This window comes from Mus pahari, chromosome 13, assembly GCF_900095145.1.
Source record: "Mus pahari chromosome 13, PAHARI_EIJ_v1.1, whole genome shotgun sequence".
NCBI classification, from domain to species: Eukaryota; Metazoa; Chordata; class Mammalia; order Rodentia; family Muridae; genus Mus; species Mus pahari.
This window is the reverse complement of record NC_034602.1, coordinates 16,911,705-16,920,871: the sequence shown is the minus strand read 5'-3', so window position 1 is coordinate 16,920,871 and position 9,167 is coordinate 16,911,705. Positions and strand designations below refer to the sequence as shown.

The following is a 9,167-nucleotide window of genomic DNA, read 5'->3' as shown; positions in this document are numbered from 1 at the left end:
AAAAAAATAAAAATAAAAATAAAATAATAATTAACTTTATATGACCCAGCACAAGGGAACGCCTGGGCCAAGTAGTGGGAGTGGGTGGGTAGGGGAGCAGGGGTGGGTGGGGGGGGAGCTATAGGGAACTTTCAGGATAGCATTTGAAATGTAAATAAAGAAAATATTAAAAATTATGTAGGAAGAAACCTAATGAAGAAGATGAAAGACTTCTAAGATGAGAATTGAATTAAATAGAATACAGTATTAGAATGTGCAAATCCCTCATGCTCTTGGAGTGATGTCATTGATACTGGTGGCTGCATTACTGTCAGCAAGTTAAAGATCTATGCAATCCCCTTCCAACTTCCACTGACATCCTTCACAAGAGTAGAATACAGCAATCTTAATAAACACATGGAAACATAAAAGACCTGAATATCCAATGCAATAGTCCATGAAAAGAACAGTGCTAGAAGCACCATAATCTTTTTCTCAAGTTTACTATTATGACGTATTACCAAAACAGCAGAAAAATTGAAGCATAGACCAATTCTATTAGAACAGAGGATCCAGAAGTATGACATCTGTAGCCACCTAATCTTTCCCAAATATATCCAAAACAGATGCAGAAAAGATAGATTTTCAACAAATGTTTCTGGGCAAAGAGAGATCATATAGAAGAGTAAAATTACATACGTATCTTCCACTATGCACAAAAAAATGAACTTAAAATATTATCCTTGAAACTTTGGAACTTCTAGAGGGAAATAGGTAAATCACTTGAAGACATCAGCCCATTAGCACTAGAATTAATCTCAAGAATTGATAAATGGGATCATATGGAATTGAAAACTCTTCACAGCAAAGAAAGCAAGCACCAGAGTGAAGCAGCAGCTGCAGAAAGAAAGTCCTTGCCAACTGTATTTCCAAATGGCCATTATTATCCAAAGCCTAAAAAGATTTCCCAACTTAAGCAACCTCTACAAGAAATGTGTCCAATTAATAACTGTGATGAATAATTTAATGGATAATTCTCAAAGGAAGAAATATAAATTCCAATAAATATTGGAACAAGTGCTCAGATAGTGTGCAGATAGTGCATTCATTCCCATGGTCACCACTTGTGGTTAAGAAAATAGGATTGTAGAGCTTTCATTGACAAGAAGGAGGAGTTTCTGCAGTGAAGTGCAAAGCCCCACTTCTAGAAGGGTTTGTTTGACCTTACAGAGAATCCTTAGGAAAAGCTTCCTCAATTGACTGTGTACTTCTTTTTTTTTTTCTTTCCATATTTTATTAGATATTTTCTTTATTTACATTTCAAATTTTATCCCAAAAGTCCCCTATAACCTCCCCCGCCCTGCTCCCCAACCCACCCACTACCACTTCCTGGCCCTGGCATTNCCCTGTACTGGGGCATATGATCTTCACAAGTCCAAGGGCCTCTCCTCCCAACTAGGCCAACTGGGCCATCATCTGCTACATATGCAACTAGAGACACGGTTCTGTGGGGTACTGGTTAGTTCATATTGTTGTTCCTCCTAGAGGACTGCAGACCCCTTTAGCTCCTTGGTTACTTTCTCTAGCTCCTTCTTTAGGGGTCCTGGTGTTCCATCCAATAGATGATTGTGAGCGTCCACTTCTGTATTTGCCAGGCACTGGTTTACCCTCATAAGTGATATCTATATCAGGGTCCTGTCAGCAAAATCTTGATGGCATATGCAATAGTTTATGGGTTTGGTGATTGTATATGGCATGGTTGTGTACTTCTTTCTGCTGTCTTAGAAGAAGGATTACAAACATCGAAAGAAGGAGAGGGAATTTGCAGCTTCTGTTCTTCCTTTATCTGTTCCTAAGATTGCCCTCACTTAGGTCAACCTTAGGCCTAGTGCCAAAAACTTCTGAGGGGGCAATTAAGAGCACAGAAGAAAGAGCCATTTTTAATCCCTAAAATACATTTTAACAGGAAACAGAGATGACAAAAGCTATCATCATCAAAAAGAATATTGATTCTTTTTTATTTTTATTAGATGTTTTCTTCATTTACATTTCAAATGTTATCCTGAAAGTCTCCTATACACTCCCCCTGCTGCTCTCCAACCCACCCACTCCCACTTCCTGGACCTGGCATTCCCCTGTACTGGGGCATATAATCTTCCCAAAACCAAGAGTCTGTCCTCCCAATGATGGCCAATAAGGCCATCTTCTGCTACATATGCAGCTAGAGACAGGAGCTCTGGGGGTACTGGTTAGTTCATATTGTTGTTCCTCCTATAGGGTTGCAGACCCCTTCACCTTGGCTACTTTCTCTAGCTCCTCCATTGGGGGCCCTGTGTTCCATCCAATAGATGACAATGAGCATCCACTTCTGTATTTGCCAGGCACTAGCATAGCCTCACAAGAGACAGCTATATCAAGGTTCTGTCAACAAAATCTTGCTGGCATATGCAATATTGTCTGGGTTTAGTGTCTGTTTATGGAATGGATCCCTGGGAGACTCTAAGAATTCCACCAGAGAAGTCCAAAACCTGATAAACACCTTCAGTGCAATAGCTGGATATAAAAGTACCTCAAACAAATCAGTGGCCTTCCTCTACACGAAGGATAAACAGGATGAGAAAGAAATTAGGGAAACAATACCCTTCACAATAGTCACAAATAACATAAAATACCTGAGTGTGACTCTAACTATGGAAGTGAAAAATATTCAAGTCTCTGAAGAAAGAAATTGAAGAAGATCTCAGAAGAAGGAAAAATCTCCCATGCTCACCAATTGGTAGGATTAATATAGTAAAAATGACTATCGTGCTGAAAGCAATCAACAAATTCAATGCAATTCCCATCAAAATTCCAAAATTCACTGAGTTAGAAACGGCAATTTGCAAATTCATCTGGAATAATGAAAAACCTAGGATACCAAAAACTATTCTAAATGATAAAAGAACCTCTGGTGAAATCACCATGCCTGATCTCAAGCTGTACTACAGAGCAATTGTGATAAAAACCACATGGTACTGGTACAGTGGCAGACAGATAGATCAATGGAATAGAATTGAAGACCCAGAAAAGAACCCACACACCTATGGTCACTTGGTCTTTGACAAGGGGGCTAAAACCATCCAGTGGAAAAAAGACAGCATTTCCAAAAAATTATGCTCAACTGGCAGTTAGGATGTAGAAGAATGAGAATTGATCCATTCTTATCTCCTTGTACAAAGCTCAAGTCTAAGTGGGTCAAGGAACTGCACATAAAACAAGTGACACTGAAACTTATAGAGGAGAAAGTGGGGAAAATCCTTGAAAATATGGGCACAGGGGAAACATTCTGATCAGAAAAGCAGTGGCTTTTGCGGTAAGATTGAGAATCAACAAATGGGATCTCATAAAATTGCAAAACTTCTGTAAGGCAAAAGATACTGTCAATAAGACAAAAAGGCCACCAACAGATTGGGAAAGGTCCTTTACCAATCCTAAATCAGATAAGTCTAATATCCAATATATACAAAGAAGTCAAGAATCTAGACTCCAGAAAAACAAATAACCCCATTGAAAATGGAGTACAGAGCTAAACAAAGAATTCTCAACTGAGGAATATGGAATGACTGAGAAGCACCTGAGAAAATGTTCAGGGAACATTTCCTTAATCATGTTCCTTAATCATCAGGGAAATGCAAATCAAAACAACCCTCAGATTCTACCTCACACCAGTCAGAATGGTTAAGATCAAAAACTCAGGTGACAGCAGATGCTGGTGAGGATGTGGAGAAAGCGAAACACTCCTCCATTGCTGGTGGGATTGCAAGCTTGTACAACCACTCTGGAAATCAGTCTGGCATTTCCTCAGAAAATTGGACATAGTACTACTGGAGGATCCAGCAATACCTCTTCTGGGCATATACCCAGAAGATGTTCCAACTTATAATAAGAACACATGCTCCACCATGTTCATAGCAGCCTTATTTATAATAGCCAGAAGCTGGAAAGAACACAGTTGTCCCTCAACAGAGGAATGGTTACAGAAAATGTGTTACATTTATACAGTGGTATACTACTTAGCTATTAAAATCATTAAATTTATAAAATTCTTAGGCAAATGCATGGATTTGGAGGATATCATCCTGAGTGAGGTAACCCAATTACAGAAGAACACACATGATATACACTCACTGATAAGTGGATATTAGCCCAGAAACTTAGAATACCCAAGATAAAATTTGCCAAACACTTGAAACTCAAGAAGAAAGAAGATCAAAGTGTGGATACTTCGTCCTTCCTTAGAATGGGGAACAAAATACCCATGGATGGAGTCACAGAGACAAAGTTTGGAGCTGAGATGGAAGGAAGGACCATCAAGAATATTAATTCTTATGTGTGAGAATCATTGTGTGAGAAGTATTTTCCAACTCTCCCACTATTTTTAGTTTAATAACAAATCTCTTAAATCCCCAAACTGAAGTTCTAAGGAATCTAACTTGATATTCTTCAAAGTTCATCTTTGAGAAGTTAAACAAACATCCTTCAGTATTTTATGACAGAACTTGCTTTAAAATCTGTAATTTTCTGATTTTTTTTTTCACTACCCTACTTTGCTTCAATGGTTGGAATAATAGAGCCAAATCAAAGGAAAAGAATGAAAATTATCCGGGAGAATTACTGCTTCCTTCAAACTTCTATTTCTGTTCTATCCACAGTCACGGCATTAGAAGAAATAGCTCTAATAAGGTACATTGTGACCATGTGTTCTAGACACTAGGCACATTGTACTGATAAAAATACACTGATAATACTAGGAAATCGGGGGCCTCTGCATGGGACAGATAGCATCTTGAGGTCATAAATGAAAATAAATCTGCTTTGTGTTCAGTATTTAGAAGGCTGGATGCAGTACCATTTCTCATATTAAAAAGAAACAGATAATTAGAAATGCTTACTTGGAATGTAATGATTTCTCTCCTCTTTTATGCTAGCCTTGCCACAGCTGTGGCCATTATTACCAAGTGTTCCATCTGTTATCATCCATCACAGGACTTACTGGGGGTGGAATCACGTGTGTAGCCTGCTCTTGCATTCTGAATTTGGGTGTGGGAGACTTTAAAAACTCTTACGTAAACATCTTGAAGATCTGTCATCTCTGAAAGTGTTTGTGTTTTAGATTTTTTTTAAAAAAAATTTAATAGATTTTTAAATTATTTTTAAAAATTGCTGAATTAAAAATGTTGTACTCGGACTCATAGTTTTGTGATCATAGTCGATTCTTCCTTGCTACCTCCTCTCACCCAATCCATTCTGCTGACAGTTTTCTTCTTTCCAGACAGTCATAAGCCAGGAGTTTCAGGTTGCCATTGTAGAACAAGGTCTAGGTACTCTGTCTGGTAGAGGCCATTCCAGAAAATGGGGTCTGTATGGGTTCCCTCCTTCCTTTTAAGACCACCTAATGGGTCTCTTTTACATAGCACCAAACCAATGCTCTGTTTACCTAGACGGTTGAGTACCAATTGGCTGATCAGCAGAGATGCTGAGTTTGAAAGCAAGAGAGAACATCTATGTTCTTTGTACCAGAGAAGACAAAGAAAACACGGCTTTGGTGATGAAGTTTGAGGTTTTCATGCTGCATACTAAGTGATATTTTTAAACTTCCCAAAGACATCGGCTAAGTAGTAATTACATAACTTGTTTTGGATCTATTTCCACCTGGAAAATTACACACTTTAGAGAACTCAGATGATTTTTCTTTTTAAAAGTAGAATTGGGAGGCCAGAGCCAGGTCGGTGTGGAGTTTGTATTGGCAGACCCTGTGCTTGTTCCTGTGGGAAGGAGGGTAGACTCGGCCAGAGGTGGCCTCAAGTCCAGCACCTCCTGTGCCGCCACCCCATGCCTGACGGGTGCGGGAGCTGGACCTGGATGAAGCAGCTTGCATGATCCACTGGGACCCCACCCCATCACCTGGAAGAGACCACTCTCTCTGGAAGAAAGACCATCCTTGAAGAGGATGACATAGATGTTATGGGCCACACACTGTGTGTCTGCTCACTGAGAACTGTCACTCTTGACAATAAGCGTTACCTCTTCGTCCAGAAACTAGGGGAGGGAGAGGCACACTGTGGAATGAGATAGAAAGGCTGAAGGACCAAGGCAACTTCCTGACTGAAGATCAAATCCTTTCGTTGTTGCTGGGTATCTGCAGAGGCCTTGAGGTCATTCATGCCAAAGGTTATGCACACAGGGACCTGAAGCCCACCAATATTTTGCTTGGTGATGAGGGGCAGCCAGTTTTAAATGGACCTGGGTTCTATGAATCAAGCATGAATTCAAGTGAAGGGCTCTCACCAGGCCCTACTTCTACAGCTCTGGGGACACTGTTCCAGGACTGGGCAGCCCAGCGGTGCGGTGAACCATCTCCTACTGGGCACCTGAACTTTTATCTGTGCAAAGCCACTGTGTCATCGATGAGCGGACTTAGGTCTGGTCTAGACTGTGTGCTTTATACCATGATGTTTGGAGAAGGCCCTTGCAATATGGTGTTCCTGACGGGTGACAGTGTATCCCTTGCTATGCAGAATGAACTCAGAATCCCACAAAGCCCCAGGCATTCTTCAGCATTGAGACAGCTATTGGCTTCTATGATGACTGTGGACCCCCCAGCAGCAGCCTCATATCCCTGTCCTTCACAGTCAGTTGGAGGCATTGCAGCCACCAGCTCCTGGCCAGAATACCACCCAAATCTGATCAAATTCGTGGGCATATTGGGACGATGACCTTGAAGCGGCTCTCATCCCTCATTGGAAAGCCTTCCGTTCTTCCCAGGATGGCTCTCACAGCTAGGGGCAAAGTTGGTGGGTCCTAGTATATTCTGCTTTCTTATCTCAATATCTGGGCAAGGAGCCTAGGGTGAGTTGGAGGAAAATGAAACAGAAAATATGGCTCAAAGCTGGGCTGCTGGGTGCACATCTCGATGTTTCCAGATCTGGGCGCAGGAGAATACATAAAAAGGAGAATAAAGTGAAAACAGACAAAAAAAAAGTAAAATTGGCATAGAAGACCAGCTGTTCCTTTGTGGCTACACTGTTAACTTCCTGTGAATGAATCCAACATTGTCTGTTGCTGTCATTGCCTGCTCACTGTTAGTAGGTAGCTCTGGATGAAAGGTACTTTCATCAATGCTGTGCCAATTGACCTATTGTGTATCAATGTAAATGAAATAATATGAGAATTAAAAAAGAATTTCTACTTTTAAATTATTCAATAACTTTTATTATCAAAAACCAATTAGCCTAAAATAATGATGAAAAGTTTTGCACATACATATAACTTTTGAGACAGAGAAGCAGTGGTGACACTTACCAATCCAGTCTTATGTCACAACACTTTCTAGATATTAAGACATAAGACTAGGGCCCAGATTCAGGTTCAGACTCCAGATGACATGAGCAATTTCTGCAAACCCAGCCAAACAGACATAGCCACCCAGCATTCCCTTTCTAATCAGAATTCACAAAGAATCAAGACACATACTCATCTACACACACATATGTCACAAGGAAGGTAAATGGAAAAATTAAAAAGTCTGTCTGAAGAGTAAGAAAATGTGAAGCTTTCAAAATGGAAATGTGTGGTCCACTAAGTCATCCACATGATTTTGACTCTTTTGGTTCGAATGGGATCCAGGGAGCCACACTTTATGGGCAGCTTAACAGTACTGAGTGTAAGAAGCTTTGGCTGCCATCCACCATGAGGTGTTGGTCTCTGGGTGAGAAGCCACGCTTCATAGTTTTCATACTCAGATAGGCCTTGTCTGGCAATCACCAGACCTCTCACTGCAGTAGAGTCACCTTGGCCTCAGCTGAAGGACTGTGAAAGGCAGCCTGGTTCCTGGTTGAGGCAAGGCTAGAAACCCCGGAGACCCTGAAGGGCACCTGGCTCCTGGCACAAGGTTGCAGCCCTCCATAGATTTGTGGCATTCAGTCATATAAAGGCAACTCCCCAAACCCCTCCACATGTAGAGGATGTGATCACAGGTCATATAGGCTCAAGAGAGATCTTCATTTAAATGAGGTAGCTAAAGGCCTGAATGGCTTAGTCAGTTAAGTTTTCCTTCCCCGACACTCCTCCCTGCAATAGGTATTTCTCAGGCCTGCCCTGTGAAATGAGGTATGGTTTTACTCATCAACTTTCACTACGACAGTAAATGCCTCAAAACTATAGACTGCCTCTTTTCACCGAGATCTGCTGTAGGAAGCAATGGAGAAGGCCTTTGCTTAAAGAGCTGCTGTCTAGCCTCCCTTGGAAGGCCTCTCTGTGCTCCCAGCCACAACCAAGCTCAAGCCCAAGCCAGCCATCAAGCTGGAACTCCCTCCTTATTCCCTGGTCCTGGGGCCAGATCCAGCCTATGGGCTCCCACTTCATCCTCGGCTCTTTTGTGGATTCCAGCGGCGCCTGGGTTCCCAAGAGCCTGAGAACCAGAGAGCCTCAACCTCTATACAGGCGTGGGCAACCTGGAGCCAGCTCTGGCTGTCCCCAGGACCTCAGACTGCTCTCCCCTACTCCAGGAGCGGTGTCCTGAGGCTTCCCTATGACCCAACACCTGCCCAGTGCCGCATGGGTTAAGTGTGGTCAAAACGTCCCACATCCTGCCTCCCCGAACAGCCCAGCCTTGTGCAGGAGTGGACACAGGACCACACTAAACCTACACTTAGCTATTGTGTATGGAGTATTTTGTAGATGTATCTTTTGGAACTGGGTTCCACAACTTTGACTTTGATTGATTGCCATTTTCTGTAGTGGTTTCCACCTACTGTAAAGAGAAGTTTCCTTGATGAAGTCGGTATTTATCTGAGGGAATAAGGACAAGTGCTTAGGTTGTTATGAGGGATTATACTGATTTAGTGAAGTGGCAGTTATATGTTACCCTTCAAGACTTCAACAGCGCTCCTTCCCTTAACTTAGTACATTCTTCAAGATTTTGGCCCTGGAGGCTTAAAAGTATATCTAAATATAAGGTTGTTTGAAAGACAGCTACAATAACAGGCATCTGTCTTGAGTCTGAAAATATTGCACACCAAACTATGACAAGGACAATGATATGGGTTTGAAATGAAAAACCAGCTCTGAGAAGAGCAGCTCCTGGATCTGCTGTACCCAAGCTGAAGACCTAAACTGGAGTTATTTACTTTGACCCTCATATGTGGTGA

At 41.7% G+C, this 9,167-nt stretch overlaps 1 pseudogene; it reads left to right on the top strand.

Annotated features, from left to right (window-relative positions):
• Positions 1-5,982: 5,982 nt before the first annotated feature.
• On the top strand, positions 5,983-6,705 carry LOC110331007 (annotated as a pseudogene).
• Positions 6,706-9,167: the final 2,462 nt, after the last annotated feature.